At 41.4% G+C, this 17,404-nt stretch overlaps 1 pseudogene; it reads left to right on the top strand.

Annotated features, from left to right (window-relative positions):
* Positions 1 to 16,535, top strand: part of LOC126629063 (uncharacterized) — a 38,351-nt pseudogene extending 21,816 nt beyond the window's left edge.
* The last annotated feature ends 869 nt before the right edge of the window (positions 16,536 to 17,404 follow it).

Genomic DNA, 17,404 nt, shown 5'->3' with positions numbered 1-17,404 from the left:
ACAATAGTTTGTTGTGTGGGTAATCAGGGAAATACGCAGCCATGACAATGCTAATAAGGAATGGACAGATGCAGAACTTAAGAAACTATATGAAACTCATGAACAGTTGCTTGATCTTGTTTCGCTGTTTTGTTACGTCCCCAGAGCAAAGTATCTGTCATTGGGGCCAATAAGGTACAAACTCACTTATAGTGCTTATGTCTTTAATTTGACATATATTTATCTGTTGTAATTTTTTGTTAAGTCAGATATTTATCTGTTGTATTTGAAAGAATAAGAGGTGTGAGGCGTTTTTGTTATTTTGTGTGTAAAACTTGATTCCGGAATGTGGAGATGCAATTTTCTAGTTCTTTAGCAAGTGTCCAGAAAAAGAATGTCAGCCTTTTGCACAAATGCTTTAATTAGACTCTCTCTCTCTGTTGTATAGGTAAAACCAGAATTTCTCAAATATGTTATCTATTCACTACACAACACTAATTTTACAATGTCCTCTTTCATTTCCATGAAATTTTTGTTCTTCACCTTACTCCTAGTGTCTAACTGACACGCCAGATAACAAAGGTTGAAAATCTTGATGTCGGTGGAAATATTTGTAGTCCAAATGTTAAAGGAAATATTAGTAGGAATATCAGAATATATTATACATGTAAACATGGAAATTTGCTCCAAATTCCAAAACCTCCTGGAAATCTTAAAAAAAGTATTAAGCATGATATAGTAGTGAAATTACTGGTTTAAGGTTTGTGTTAGAAAGTGGAATTGGAACTATAGTAGTTAAATTTTGCATTTAACTTGTATGCAACATTGGCTTACAGTAGAATGTCTTGATCCACTTCAAATATTTGTAGTCCAAATGTTAAAGGAAATATTAGTAGGAATATCAGAATATATTATACACGTAAACATGGAAATTTGCTCCAAATTCCAAAACCTCCTGGAAATCTTAAAAAAAGTATTAAGCGTGATACAGTTAGAATATTGTCCAAAGTAACTATTAAACTAATTGTCACTGTACTTATGAGGTGCAAATAGAAGAAAAGTTTATTATGATCCTTGTCTAAGGATTTTAAGCATGTCTCATTTGGTATGAGCATTAGTCAAGAGTGAGGGTAATTTACGACTAATCACTGCTTAGTGCTTACAAAGCACTTTTATGAGGGATTGACTGTGTCAAAAATCATCGGTCTGACTCTAAATTTTAATGAGATGATTCCCACATACTAAAACTCTTTTCATTTGACAGCGAGTGTGATTTCTTTTGAATACCAGTTTTACCTTCTTTTCTATCTGCATTTCTTATTTGATTTCCCTTCATAATCTTTTGACAGTGGAAAACTTATCGACATCTACCGCACGCGGCACAATATTAGTGCATCAACTGCTTTGAGTGATCCAGCTGTTGCTACTGGAATTTCTGATCTTATGTACAAATCTAAACCAGCACCTGAAGATCCTGATGTGCTTGATGATGACCTTGTAAATGCTTGGGCTGCAAACCTTGGTGATGACGGACTCTTAGGATGTCACACCCTGATCCCGACCTACGCCCAGGATCGCCACGTGATGTCATTTAATACTCGAACATCCAATATACCCCGCCTCCAAGACATGAAATAAGACCACTCAAGGTCCAAATTTCATAATAATTTTTCGTAAGCTTTATGGCTGCATCTAACCTTCTCGTTAGACTGCCTACGTACCCTCATTTGGGATCAAGCCATTCGTAGTTCGTCACTCACAAAATCAGACATGTATCACCCCTAAATACACATGGTCCCCCATCGCGGATATACCAAGCATGACCACATTCTAGCTCTAGGTAGTGATCACCCATTGCGGATATACCAAGCATGATCACCCCTAACAGTACCCCATCGCGGATATACCAAGTAGGACTGTATCATATAGCTCTAGGTAGTGATCACCTCGAAGTGTGTGTGTGTATGGCCATACCAAGATATAAGGATTGCCTATCACTGATTAACCAAGCACGATCCATAGAAAATATGGTCCCCTAATGCGGATTAACCAAGCAGGACCAAGATAACTAAGTAGGTAGTGACCCTTTATCGCGGATTAGCCAAGCAGAGTCACATTTACAGAACTGTTAGGTAATGATCACCCATTGTGGATTAACCAAACACGATCCATAAATAATATGGTCCCTTATCGCGGATTAACCAAGCGGGACCACTAGTGACCCTCTATCGCAGATTAACCAAGTAGGGTCATGGTCTTCTACTAACCCTCAATTTTATGAACATTTCAATACACACGTTAAATCACATAAAATAAACAAGCATATAACAATATAATGTCATTAGTGCGTAAATCGAGGTGCACGTCAATCAAGGAGACACGTCATCACGATGAGCCCATCAAGCTTCATAACATCTCAACCACACTCTAAGATCAACAGCACACTAAAAGAACTCAAGCTAGTTGACTAAAAAGTCAACCATCAATCATGGTCGAGAGTAGGGTCCACAACCCTAGAAATCTAAACCGGAAGATCTGCCTATTAGATTCTTGATCCGTAACTTCCCAAAGTTCACATTATGTTTCTAGAACCACATACTAAAATTTCATTACAATCCGACGATCGGATCTCCGCCAATTTCAAATTCAAGTGGCGGTCGACATTTAATTTTACAAACTTGGAAATCCAATTAGGGAAGATTCGTACGTTGGATTCCTGATCCGTAAGTTTCTATGATCCATAAATATTATGTTCTATCACGCATTAAGGTTTGGTGACGATCCAACGGTCGGATCGTTGATTCATATTTTGACCAAGTAAGGTATCGTAATGAAACTAAGTCCAAACAATCAAATTACGTCATACGGATATCAATTATGAAATCAAGGCATCTATTTGAACTTAAAAAGACATCGTCGGCCCACTAGCCAGGCTGCCGCCGCACACGCCACCGAGGGTGGCGGTCGGTAGCCCCGACTTGCCGGAAAAATTCAACTATTTTTAAAAATTACCAAAATTTACAGAAATGAAGATCTCAATGAGGGGAGTAATTTTCGTACCTGTGGCTAAGGCCAATTTGGCCTGAAAAAGCCTCAATTCTCCATGACCCCGCCGGAACCCTAGAGAAGGGTGTGCTTCGATTCGGCTTCCATACGAGCTCCGACGCCTCCAACACTGCTTGGGCTTTGTTCCTGGAATTGATGGGAGTCTATTGGTGGTGGTAATTGGAGGAGGTAGCTTCAAATCCTGGTAGAATGGAATCCAACCCGTGCGCCCCCTCTTGTATGGTTTCACCCAAAATTCACCAAATTTTCACCCAATGTTCACATGAAAATGGAAGAGGGATCAGTTGGCCTCGTGGTAAGGGTCATTTTGACACTAACCTTGTCGTCCAAGGTGGTTGGAGATGGGAGAATCCACCGGGTCGAGTCACGGGTTGAGGGAAACCCGGTTCCTTTTTTTTTTTCTTTTCTCCCATTTTCCCCTTCCTCTCCTTTACTTTTTTTTTATGTTTTTTTTTTTTCTGATTGGGCTGTCCCCCCACCTTATCTCTCCCGCACTCTCTCCTGTCTCCCCTCTCCCTTGCTGCCACTTGGCAGCTTCTAAACATTTCTTTATTTATTTCTCAACAACTAAAACGTCTCTAATTTCCTCGTTATAACTTCATTTCACAAACGATTTTGGCCTACGCGTTCATGAGATCGATCTCTATTAGAAAATATAACTTGTGATCTCGAATGGTCTACGAATTTTAAATAATTAATTTTCAAACTTCAAACTTCGTAACTAATCTAATTAAAATCTAAATTCAAACAAATTAAAATAAATTCTCGAAAAATAATCTAAAATCTCAATAATACAAATACGTAAATTATAACAGTGAAATCCAGGAACGGGATTTCACATAGGAAATAATGCACCTGCAGTGAGCAGGGTAAAATATTTAATTGATTTAAATTAAATTTTAAAATTTAAAGAAATTAAATATATTAGTCCTGACCAAAAGTGAGATATTTATCAACATCTTGCTATCTTATGTCTCGACACAAACGCTAAATTTGAAAACGGATTTGTATAATTCTGATTTGAGAGATCTTTAGACATATTATTATAATTTCCTTCCTCTGTTGAATCTTGTAGTCTAACTTTTAAAATGAATTTGAGTGGGAATTTTTCGTAGATACTGTTTTTCCGTGTTATAAATTACTGGTTTAAGGTTTGTCTTAGAAAGTGAAATTGGAACTATAGTAGTTAAATTTTGTATTTAACTTGTATGCAACATTGGCTTACAGAAATGGATGACTATTTCACCTCGACTTCCTGTTAGGTTAATGAATTTCTTGCTGGTGCTGGAACTGATGCTCCCGATGTTGATGAAGAAAACATAATCTCTAGACCTTCAGTTAGTTATGATGATATGTGGGCGAAGACCCTTTTGGAGACTTCTGAGCTGGAGGTATGTGTTTTACATAATGTTCCTGAGCTGGCATTGCATGCAATAAGAGCTTGGAGTATTCATGTACACAATGAGGAGGTTGTCACTAATTATATTCATTTGGATTGTAGGAATATGAAGCGAGGTCATCAGGGACATCTTCCCCAAAATCAACGGGATCAGTTGAAACTTCGATGTCATCTCACTTTGGCGGAATGAACTACCCTTCATTTTTCAGTTCACGGCCGGTATGAGATGCATTGGTGAAATTCGAATAAATATTTTCTTTGGTTTTTTTAAACGTATACTTCCACTTTCACATTTGTTGAGGTTCTAGGCTTAAGATTTCTTATTAGGCTCTAGAACGTTAATGCAGTTCTAGATACTGACCATGCGATAATCATTATGCATTAAGAAGGGTCATTAAATATGCTAAATATGTTATTATCTTTCTAATATTTTTTTTACAGTTCAATACCATGAAGTTGGTTCAACCATGACTCAACGGAAGTATAGCTTTTATGTTTTTAAGATTTGAATTTTGAACTTTTTTTTTTCTAAGCATAGGGAACGGTGCAAAGCCCCACTGGGAAAAAGCTTTGTTGTTGTATTGGGTATTATGCAAAGGGTTGATGGACGGTTATCACTTGCTTATAAGAATTAAGAACAAAGCATTTTCTATACCCTTACAAACTCATTGCCTGATTGATGCCCGGAGTGGATTATAGATATTTCAATTAAAAAACACTCTATCGTCTGCCATATAGGATTCAGTTGTTTGATGAATTAATTATTTGTAACAGGAGAAGTCTGGAGGAAGCAGATATAGCAATCCATCTACGGGAGGTCCCTCATTCGGTGAGGGTTTAGGATCTCCGGTTAGTGCTCATTGCCTCTGTTCTAACTAGTTTTTTAATCTTATGATTCTGTCATAACTGTAATTCTTCTAATTCTTTGCAGATTATAGAAGAGCCTCCACCATACTCGTCACCTGTCGCACAAAGATTTGAGTCATTTGAGAATCCCTTAGCTGGGGGAGGATCTCAGAGTTTTGGTTCTCAAGATGACAAACGCATTTCTTCTGGAAATCTTCAGCATGGAACAACACTCTATGACTTCACTGCTGGTGGAGATGATGAGGTTGTTCGCGTCAGGAATTTCCGTCGGGGACGTTTCCTGGCCGATGAGCACATAGCTCCCCGGGAGGTTTGGCGCCTGTTAAGGGCTGCTGTCGGGCTTCTGCTTCACTGTCGGGCTTTGTCGGGCAAGTCTTGTCGGGCAAGACTCTTCGGGCAAGGCTCGTCGGGCAAGGCTGAAAGAGAAGGACAGAGTTAACTTTGAGAGGTGCCTTTGTGGTGCCTTAGGTGTAGGCCTTGAGGCTCGCAATCAAGGTTAACTTTTAGGTGCTCAGGCGTGCCACTGCCATCTTCAGCATGGCAGATGTAAAAATGGATGTCGAGTTTTAGTTGTATATATGTATATATCCGAGAAACCGTGTTAGTTATAACAGGTGCCTTTGTGGGGCCTTAGGTGTAGGCCTTGAGGCTTCCCATCAATAACTAAACCAGTGCTCGAACACATCATATTTGTTCTCGTGATTGCAGGAGTTTTATAACTATTATACTTCTGATTACCCGAGTCCGAGAGGTAGAATGAACCCAAATAGGTGCCTTTGTGGGGCCTTAGGTGTAGGCCTTGAGGCTTCCTATCAGAATTCGTTCTTATACTCAAACTCTCTAGATCGCAGAACGGAATGAATCCAAATGGGTGCCTTTGTGGGGCATTAGGTGTAGGCCTTGAGGCTTCCCATCAGAATCCATTCCATGCTCAAGCGTTCTATGATAATCATAATATAATAGAAATAAAACTAGAGGGTAGGTCGATTACTTGCGCCCCAAGTAACTTCGGACTTCTCGTTTATCAAGGACTGTCGTGGATGGGTTAAGTCCACATAAGGTTCTTTTTTATGCCTTGAGGCCAAAGACTTTTAACTGATCAGATTTGCATGCCCGAGGGCTTAGGACTTGGATCTGGTTTGAACACTGAAGATATATTCAAATCGGATCCAAGTATTGAGAAAGCCTTTTAATAGTCATATTGCTAGAAATAACTTGCATATAACTAGAAGTATACAACATATTATTAGGCTTAATGAATGAAAAGACAAAAACAAAGCAAAGAAGGTCGGGCAAGGTTAAACCTTATCAAGTAAGGCTGCTCGTCTTGTAGGTTCCTATCTTTGTAGTTTTGTCAAGGGTCTGAAAGCTTAGAGAGATAGGGAGAGAGAGAGATTACAAAAGATGAATCGATACTACAGCAAGGTTGAACAGGGTAGCAGAGCTATTATAAAGGTTTGAAGGAAGGGTTATCCCGCGAGGGATGAAGGCTTGTCCCGAGAGGGATGAAGGCTTGTCCAGAGAGGGATGAAGGTTTGGCTAACTACAGCTTCGTTTTGAAGGCAAATCTGGCTTTGAGCAGAGTTTGTGCTTGCATTTGTTTGTTTGATTGAGTGTCCTTATTCCTGGTTTCTCTTTCTTCTTATATAGACAACTCGGCTTGGCCTCCTGTAGTAGCAGCCTTGCCCGAATGCGGTTTGAGGGTGATGACTCATCAGCTATTTTACATGTAATGCCACCATAAAGTACTTTATGGGCTGTGTAGCTGGTCAGTCTATACCACTTGGCCTTTGGGTAGGTGAGCAAGTGGCCTTCATGAGCTGCATCCAGTCAGAAAAAGGCCATGTCCTGTTTTCTGGGCTTCGACTGGACCTTGGCTGACTATTCCTTTAGGCCTCCTTTTGGGCCAGCTCCTTTCTTGAGCCCAAAGTCAAGTTTTGATCCAAACAGTGCCCCTTTCAATTAATGTTAAGGTTGGAATCCCAGGCGCCAACATTGATTGAATATCCACATGCTTGTATATCAATTCTTTGGAACTTGTGCTTTCGAGACAGAATGAAGGCCACCATGTGCCCTTTGCTCTTCTCACGACCTTTGAACTATCTTCTGGGCCCTATAAATTCTGGCTCGGAATTTCTCATGTCAAGCCATCAAATCCTCTTCGGCCTTCTCTTCCATCTTCCTCGAGCGTTCAAAAACTGAGAAATGGGTCCTTCAGGCTTTGAGTGGGGTTTCCTAAAACTCCATTTTCGTGAGAAAAAAGGGTTTCATCAAATGACTGCTATCTCCAACATCCTTGGTCGAACACCCCGCTATCTCCAACACCCTTGGTCAGGTGGTTTCCTCTTGAAGGCTTATCTTCCTGCTTGTTGCGGTGATAAGTCGGGCTTCACCATCACATATGGTGACGGTTCTGTCGGAGGATCCTCTACCAGGCACATGTTGGCCGCACAACCCAATCACCTGATCGGACTCCATTCATGAAGATATCGGAAAACCAGCTGAAAGCATCACTATATCCAGAGAGAGTCAAATGTAATACGCAAGAATTGAATCTTTTGTTAATTTCACCAATTTGTCGACATGAAATAAATATTATTTTAGCAACTTTTGTCTTTCTGTCTTCTTTGAATGGTTGATGAACAAACACTGCATATGAAACTCCCGAAGCCTGCTTTACTTTGCCCCCTCCTCAATGTAACAATCTCTAACATCCCATAATGTAGGACAATACTTCTTCAAGAATTTAACATTAATGGGATGTTTCTGCCCATTTCCTTCGAGTTCCGCCAAGTAGTAGCCTCATTTATCCAATACCTGACGAATAATGAAAGGACCTTCCCATGTCGAGCTCCACTTTCCAAAACCCCGAAGCTGAGCTCCTAGCGGGAGGACTGTCTTCCATACTAAGTCTCCCTCTTTGAAAGACTTAATCTTCACCTTTTTGTTATAAGCTCGGGCAACATCTTTCTTTCCTTCCTGAATCTGGTTCAAGGCTTCAATTCGGGCTACATCCAAATCTTCAATTCCTTGACACATGGCTTCGATGTATTCTTCACTATGTAACCCAAATTGGTTTTGGATTCTAACAGAACTAACATTGATCTCCATGGGGAGCACTGCATCTTGCCCGAAAGTTAAAGCATAAGGAGTTGTCCCTGTTCCTGCCCTCTTGGAAGTTTTGTATGCCCACAAAGTGTTCCCCAGCTTTTCATGCCACTTTTCTGGACTATCTATCACCATTCTTTTGATAATGTTGACCAGGATCTTGTTGCTGGCCTCTGCCTGGCCATTTGATTGAGGATAGTACGGACTGAACTGGATCATCTTTATTTTGTACTTTCTTGCAAACTCCTAAACTTCTTTTGAAATAAAAGATGGCCCATGATCCGTTACTATAGTCTCGGGCACCCATATCTGTATAGAATCTTGGTCTCGATAAAATTCTTGACTGCAGCTGAAGTTATGGATTTTACTGCCGATGCTTCCACCCACTTGGTGAAGTAATCCGTTGCTACGATTATAAAAGTATGCCCTTTACTAGAAGATGGATAGATTTGCCCGATGAAGTCCATCGCCCATCCTCTGAAAGGCCAAGGCTTGACCACTGGATTTAAAGGTACTGAGGGCACATGTTGGAGAGGTCCGTGCCTCTGACACTCTTCACAACCTCGGGCATAAGACTTGCAATCTTTCTCCATGTCGGGCCAAAAATAACCGTACCTTCTAAGCAACCATCTCATCTTTGTCCCAGCTTGATGTGCTCCACATATTCCTTCATGTACTTCGGCCATTACTCTCATGGATTCTTCTTGGCCTAAGCATTTCAATAGTAACCCATCTGAGTTTTCCTTAGCAGGTCCTTTGCCCATAAGACATACTTGGTCGCTTGCTGTCTATTCTTCTTGCTTGTAGGCGAAGATGGATCCTTCAAATGATGAATGATAGGTGACCTCCAATCTTCTGTCTTGGTTGGTTCTAAAACCATTATATCCAGACTGAATCCCCTTTCTAAGATAGAAGGAAGGTTCATTCTTTGGATCTCGACATCTACCCCATACTTCCTCTCCTGTATTGGCACTCATGAGGCTAGTTGTGCCATTTCATTGGCCGCTAAGTTGGATCCCCTGGGAACATGATTGACTGATATCTAAGAATCCCAGAAACTCAATAATTGCGCAGCTGCCAAGTAATACCCCGCCATAGTGATATGTCTGCACTTGAACTCACCATTTAGCTGGTTTATTACTAACTCTGAATCACCAAAGACCTCTACCTCTGCTGCCTCCAGATCCATCAGGATTTCCAGACCAATTATTAAGGCCTCATACTCTGCCCGATTATTAGTATTTCCTTGGTAGTCGAGGAGAAATGAGTAATAATGATAAACCCCATGAGGGTTTACAATCACTATCCCAGCTCCTGAAGCCTTCTGAGTGTGAGATCCATCGAAATACAGTTTCCAATGAGTGATCCAAAGACCAGCTACTCTTCTTATCTCTTGCTGGACCCAATCTTCTTTGCCTGAAATATCTTTTCTTGGCGGGATCCAAATGCTAGTAACCTCTAAGCTTCCCAGGATATTGATCACCTTACTTTGAGATTCTTGATGCTCGGCCAGGAAGTCGGCAATTGCCTGACCTTTGACTGCCCTTTGGGGTACATATTGAAAACTGAACTCTGACAATCCTAGAATCCACTTCCCAATCCTTCCTGTTAGCATTGGCTTTGACAACATGTACTTTATCACATCTGTTTTGGCAATGATGTGTATGTGACAGGGTAACATGTAATGCCTTAGCTTGCTAGCAGTAAAATATAGAGCCAAGCATAATCTTTCTACGGGAGAATATCTTGTCTCTACCTCGGTCAGAATTCTACTGAGGTAGTATACGGCTGCTCTTTCCCGCCTTCATTATTCTGGGCTAGCAAACTCCCGATTGACTTTTCTGAAGCAGAAATATACAGCTTTAAGGGCTTTCCCCTTTGAGGTGGCACCAACACTGGTGGAGAAGTTAAATAGGCCTTGATGCTGTCAAAGGCCTGTTGGTGTAGTGGTCCCCACTCGAAGTTTTCTTTATCTTTCAATCTTAGTAGATGAGTCAGCGGCTGGATCTTGCCCGCTAAATTGGCAATGAACCTCCTCAAGAAGTTAATTTTGCCTAGTAGCCTCTGGAGTTGCACCTTATTGGTGGGTGAAGGTGACTCCATTATTGCCCGAGATTTGCTCTTGTCCACTTCTACACCTCTTTGATGCACCAGGAATCCCAAGAAGTTGCTCGCTCTTACTCCAAATGCGCACTTCTTTGGATTCATCTTCAATTTGTGGATCCTCATCCTTGTCAATGCTTGCTTGAGGTCTACCAGATGCTGCTCTTCTGTCTTAGATTTTACCACGATATCATCAATATATACTTCCATGCTTTGGCCAATCAGATCGTGAAAAATGGCATTCATTGCCCTTTGGTAGGTTGCACCAGCATTCTTGAGCCCGAATGGCATGACCAGATATTCATATGCCCCCACATGACCGGGACACCTAAAAGCAGTTTTATGTATATCTTCTGGAGCCATCTTTATCTGATTATATCCGGCATTTCCATCCATAAAAGATAAGACTTTATGTTTTGCCACTGCATCTATGGATAAATCGGCCATGGGCATGGGATACTCATCTTTTGGCGTGGCACTATTAATATTTCTGTAGTCAACACAACATCGTACTGCTTTTGTCACAGCTTTTAAAACGGGTACAATGTTGGCTAACCACTCCACATATTTGGCTGGTCTAATAAAGCCAGCTTTTACCAACCTTTCAATCTCTTCTTTGACCTTTTCTTCTATTTCCTTTGACATCCTCCGTGGTGCTTGCTTGATAGGTTTATATCCCTCCTTGATGGGCATTCTATGTTCCACCAAGGTTGGATCTAACCCTGGCATCTCGGTATAATGCCAAGCAAAACAGTCTTTGAATTCTTGCAAAAGACAAATAATCCTTGCCCGATCATCAACCCCCAATAAACCACTGATCTGTATTGGTCTCGAATCCTCTTCTGTTCCTAGATCAATAACTTCCAGAGGATCCTGGACTTCTGGTGGTGGCTTATCCGGTTCTGCACACAAAAATTCGACCAGCTCTAGGCTCTCGAGCAAGTCATCTGGCCCGTCTAGATCATATATGCACTCGGCCATTTGAATGGCCCTATCCAGTTCTTCTCCGCAAGATTCCTCCTTGCTTTCATGCTGGCTGGTTGAAGCTCACACCTGCCATTCCTGCTCTTCATTGTCCAAAAGCTCATTTTCTTGCTTTCTTCCCTTCCCATACACCAACAGTCTTTTAATCAGGGATCTGACTACCATTACCTGATCTTTCTTCTTTTGTTCAGTCATTGATGGTGTAGGGGATTTAAGATGATACAAGGTCTATCCCACTCCTCTTTAGTAAGGAGCATTCCTTGTTCCAAAAGCTTTTGGGCCGTCACCTTGGTAGGGCGGTCGTTCTGATCAGCTCATGAACACTTCAAGATTCCTACATTGGGGTTGTAGAAACTTGCTTCTGCAACATTAGCTGTGGGGAGAAATGGCCGTGACTCGGCCTCTACCATCTCCCAAAAGTTTGGTTCTTCTATGCCCGCTTCATGATAAACAGCCACTTGTTGATGAAGAGTGGAGGGTATGGCTAGACTTTGGTGGATCCAATCTCTTCCGAGTAAGGCCCCATAAGTGGAGGTGCAGTCCACCACAAAGAATGCCAGCATTATCTATTTAGATCCCAAATCTACTTCTAAAGGCAATATCCTATGAGTCTTGGTGATATCACCTGAGAAGCTAAAGACTGTGAGGTCTGTGGGAATAAGATCCTCCGTGCCTCTTCCCATTTTCCTCATTTGCTTGGCTGGTAACACATTAACAGATGCTCCCCCATCTATTAAAATTCTTTTGAAGTGCACCCCTTTCAAGTGAGCTGTAACGTATATGGGCTTTAAGTGATTGGCCATCGAGATGTTCGGGCGGCTGAACACCATCTCGTCTGTATAAATCCTTAGAGGACCCCCTTTGGATGCCTCTGAAGATTCAGCCTTGCCCGAGTCCTCTTCTTCAACTACCTCCACATTGACATGTGCCATCATTGGCTCAGTCGTCAAGTAATCACCCTCTATAGTAGCGGGTTGACCAGGTCTGGCACCAAACGTGGCGGATAATACATATGCCATGTTGATATAGAAATTACTAGGCTCGAGCATATCTTCTTTCTTGCTCCCCATTTGGTCCATGAATTCATCCAACCAGGCCATTGCATCGGCTGTAAGTAGAGGTTCTGGTGCCCCTTCCTGTTGCTGTTGATTCATGTCTGCATACAGTGTTTGTTTTGGAACTTCACCAAAAGGATCCACCAATGGCAGAGAAGGTGGTCTCCTCTCAGATGAAACAGTTCCAACGCAAATAGGCTCTAGCTTCCACCCAGGGGTTGGCACCATGATTAGATCTTCTTGAGCTCTTCTCAAGATCTTATACTTCCCAGGGTGTTGGCTCTGCGGCACGTGATCCCCCTCGCCTTCTGTCTTGCTATTGGCCTTTTCCACCTCTTTCTTGCTTCTCCAACAGAGCTGATTACTTCCCCCATATGTTGTTTTCTCCAGCTTTTGATTTTTGGAGGTTTCGGATGTTGTGGGGGTCTTCAGGGAATTCATGTAGGCTTTGTGCTGCCTTTGAACCCTCCTGATCATGGAAGCTCTCATTGGTTTGGTAGGCTGTCCGTTCTTCCCGACTACGTACCATTTTCGCCCGAGGTGGGCAGGATTTCCTTTTCTGACAGGATTTGTTATCCCATCAATCTTCTTGATTTCCCTCCCCATCTGGCCATATTGAGGATGATCTGCACCCCTCCGTACTTTGGCCTTCATATCTTCTGCCTCTTCAGAAGCTTCATGGTTTCAAAATACTTCTGATAACGCTTTGGGCTGGGAATCACCTCCCAATCGTTGAAAAACGCTTCGGGAAATGTCTTTTATTGTTGCCCGCTTAACCTTTTCGCGGGCTTCTCTTCTGACGTCTTCTTCCTTCATTCTGATCAGTTCGCGATCAATGAGGATTCCAGATGGGGGAATTTCGAGCTCACACTCGCATTGGCACTTGCTACACATAACCATCCCCTTGATTATGGCCGCTTTTGGATATTGGGGCGATTTGATCACCCCTCCTGTAGGTTTTTTAGCCAATCTTTCTTCCTCAGCTTCCCTTGTAAGTTTTTCTTTTCCCTTTTCAACCCATGCCACATTGATCATATTTATAGGGGCATCTGAAAAGGGAACTGCTGGTTGGTCCACCACCACCTCATCTGGCTGGCTGGTTTTAAGTCTCTTTCCCTCGGGAAGAATCAAGTCTATTTCGTTTCTGGAGCCCGTGGAGGCTTTCTCTAATCTTTGCAACATTTGCAACAATGTGGTTTGCAAATCTTCTGGCATTTTTGTCATATATATTCTGATAAAAAAGATATCCCACCAGGTGTGCCAAAACTATGTTCGCGTCAGGAATTTCCGTCGGGGACGTTTCCTGGCCGACGAGCACACAGCTCCCCGGGAGGTTTAGCGCCGGTTGAGGGCTGCTGTCGGGCTTCTGCTTCATTGTCGGGCTTTGTCGGGCAAGTCTCGTTGGGCAAGTCTTGTCGGGCAAGACTCTTCGGGCAAGGCTCGTCGGGCAAGGCTGAAAGAGAAGGACAAAGTTAACTTTGAGAGGTGCCTTTGTGGGGCCTTAGGTGTAGGCCTTGAGGCTCGCAATCAAGGTTAACTTTTAGGTGCTCAGGCGTGCCACTGCCATCTTCAGCATGGCAGATGTAAAAATGGATGTCGAGTTTTAGTTGTATATATGTATATATCCGAGAAATCGTGTTAGTTATAACAGGTGCCTTTGTGGGGCCTTAGGTGTAGGCCTTGAGGCTTCCCATCAATAACTAAACCAGTGCTCGAACACATCATATTTGTTTTCGTGATTGCATGAGTTTTATAACTATTATACTTCTGATTACCCGAGTCCGAGAGGTAGAATGAACCCAAATAGTTGCCCTTGTGGGGCCTTAGGTGTAGGTCTTGAGGCTTCCTATCAGAATTCGTTCTTATACTCAAACTTTCTAGATCGCAGAACGGAATGAATCCAAATGGGTGCCTTTGTGAGGCCTTAGGTGTAGGCCTTAAGGCTTCCCATCAGAATCCATTCCATGCTCAAGCGTTCTATGATAATCATAATATAATAGAAATAAAACTAGAGGGTAGGTCGATTACTTGTGCCCCAAGTAACTTCGGACTTCTCGTTTATCAAGGACTGTCGTGGATGGGTTAAGTCTACATAAGGTTCTTTTTTATGCCTTGAGGCCAAGGACTTTTAACTGATCAGATTTGCATGCCCGAGGGCTTAGGACTTGGATCTGGTTTGAACACTGAAGATATATTCAAATCAGATCCAAGTATTGAGAAAGCATTTTAATAGTCATATTGCTAGAAATAACTTGCATATAACTGGAAGTATACAACATATTATTAGGCTTAATGAATGAAAAGACAAAACCAAAGCAAAGAAGGTCGGGCAAGGTTAAACCTTATCAGGTAAGGCTGCTCGTCTTGTAGGTTCCTATCTTTGTAGTTTTGTCAAGGGTCTGAAAGCTTAGAGAGATAGGGAAAGAGAGAGAGAGATTACAAAAGATGAATCGATACTACAGCAAGGTTGAACAGGGTAGCAGAACTATTACAAAGGTTTGAATGAAGGGTTATCTCGCGATGGATGAAGGCTTGTCCCGAGAGGGATGAAGGCTTGGCTGACTACAACTTCGTTTTGAAGGCAAATCTGGCTTTGAGTAGAGTTTGTGCTTGCATTTGTTTGTTTGATTGAGTGTCCTTATTCCTAGTTTCTCTTTCTTCTTATATAGACAACTCGGCTTGGCCTCCTGTAGCAGCAGCCTTGCCCGAATGCGGTTTGAGGGTGATGACTCATCAGCTATTTTACATGTAATGCCACCATAAAGTAATTTATGGGCTGTGTAGCTGGTCAGTCTATACCATTTGGCCTTTGGGTAGGTGAGCAAGTGGCCTTCATAAGCTGCATCCAGTCAGAAAAAGGCCATGTCCTGCTTTCTAGGCTTCAACTGGACCTTGGCTGACTATTCCTTCAGGCCTCCTTTTGGGCCAGCTCCTTTCTTGAGCCCAAAGTCAAGTTTTGATCCAAACAGAGGTAAGTCAATATTCAGTCTCACCTTAAAGCATGGAGTTTCCCTTCCCTAACATGCAGCAGGTGTTCTGCTTGATAAACGATGCAGAAGTTGAAAATGATGTTAGCCTTATAAGGTTATACAATTAAAACACAAACGAATGAGTAACTCACCGGATTCCAACAACGGTCATGGAAGTCGAACACAAAGTAGCAGAGCACGGAAACACCATGATCTTCTATAAACTCCTAGCCGAATACAACTACTCTATGGAAAGTTGTGTGTTTTAGGGCTTATAGGGACCGGAGTTTTATATAGGCTAAAAGCTAGGGTTTCCATCCATAAAGGAAACCTAAACTTTACTTTCTTAGCTTCCAAGTCAAGTATCATAATCATATTCAATTAAGGATTTCATCAATCCTATTTCCAATATAAAACACCTTATATAGGAATGATATCTTTAAGAGATCAAATCATAATTAACATCATTCTCCAATATTACATTCCTATTACATATAATAGACCACTTAAATGTCGATTTATATTGGATAAATCCAACAAATGAACTTTTGCTGTCTTTTACAAGAAGGTGATTAATACGGTTTTTTCTGGACTTGCAGTTAAGTTTAACAGCGGGAGAAGAGGTTGACATTGAGTATGAAGTGGATGGCTGGTTTTATGTAAATATACAGATTGAATACTACTAAATAACGTCAAAAGGAAAACGAAAATTCTTGTTCGTGCTTTTAACGTTTCATATATTTGGATAACCTTGAGTTCGTATTATTATTACTCTTTTTTGTCTCGTTAAAGTAGAATTCGCCTAATATTTTTCATCTGGACCTCTGTTTTCTCTAGTTTCTCTTTGAAGGGTCATTCTCTTACGTCATCGCGAGGCAACATGGCGTATTCATGTCAGTTGCTAATGTATGGCATTTTTACTCCTTACAGGTCAAGAAGAAACGCCCCGGCAGGGATGGAAAAATGGCTGGGCTGGTGCCGGTTCTCTACGTTATCCAATCTTGAATTCCATATTGTAAGGCCATCTCCAACCGAATGAGCTATGTTCGATCCTCTAATTCTTCATTCTACACCATCTCGTCCGGCTATCTGGTTTCTTGAAGTCCCAGAGCTGCTCCAATAATTGTTTTGAGGAGTGCATTTTTGTTTCGATTGTTTTATATTTGTTTCCCTTCTTTTACGAATTCGAGCATGGGACATTATTCAATACTGGGAAGACATGAGCCCAATTTTGTTGAATTTTCAGACGGACTCATGTAAGTTTTGTTAAATTTTCAAAGAAACGGACTGGGGTTTCACCACCAGTCTCGTCGATACTGTCTTCGCTCAATCATCCGTGCAATATTTTAAAGTTAAAGTTAGAAAGTCAATTTTGAAGTCAAATTTGACTTCAAATGTTATATCATTTTAAATGCACATCAAGTAAGAATCAAATAATGGATCTGACTATAATGTTTACGTGTATTTAAATGCAAGTGACATATGTGACTCTTGGAGCCAAATGCAGAATCAAATACGACGTTGCCCTTGATTTTGGAGTCATATACGACTCCAACTTTTCCAATGCATTGGAGAGAAATTGAGTTAAATCTGAGGTTAAACTTGACTCCAACTTTTTATGTGCTTAGGGAATAGCATCTTCAAACTCCATTGTACAGTTCAAACTTTGTATATTTGGAATCAAAATTACACTTACAAAAAGTGCACAATGATATTTTTAAAGTGTCAATATCTACCAAGTTATGATGTCGTATTTCACTCCAAATGTGGAGGTGCAAGTTACTAAATCTAATGGATATGGAGTCAAATTTGACTTTTAACTTTTAACTCGTATGCATTATAGAGTCATTAAATGAATTTTAGAATTAACGGTA

The sequence above is a fragment of the Malus sylvestris genome, chromosome 7 (assembly GCF_916048215.2).
Source record: "Malus sylvestris chromosome 7, drMalSylv7.2, whole genome shotgun sequence".
NCBI classification, from domain to species: Eukaryota; Viridiplantae; Streptophyta; class Magnoliopsida; order Rosales; family Rosaceae; genus Malus; species Malus sylvestris.
This window is presented reverse-complemented; position numbering and strand designations above follow the sequence as displayed.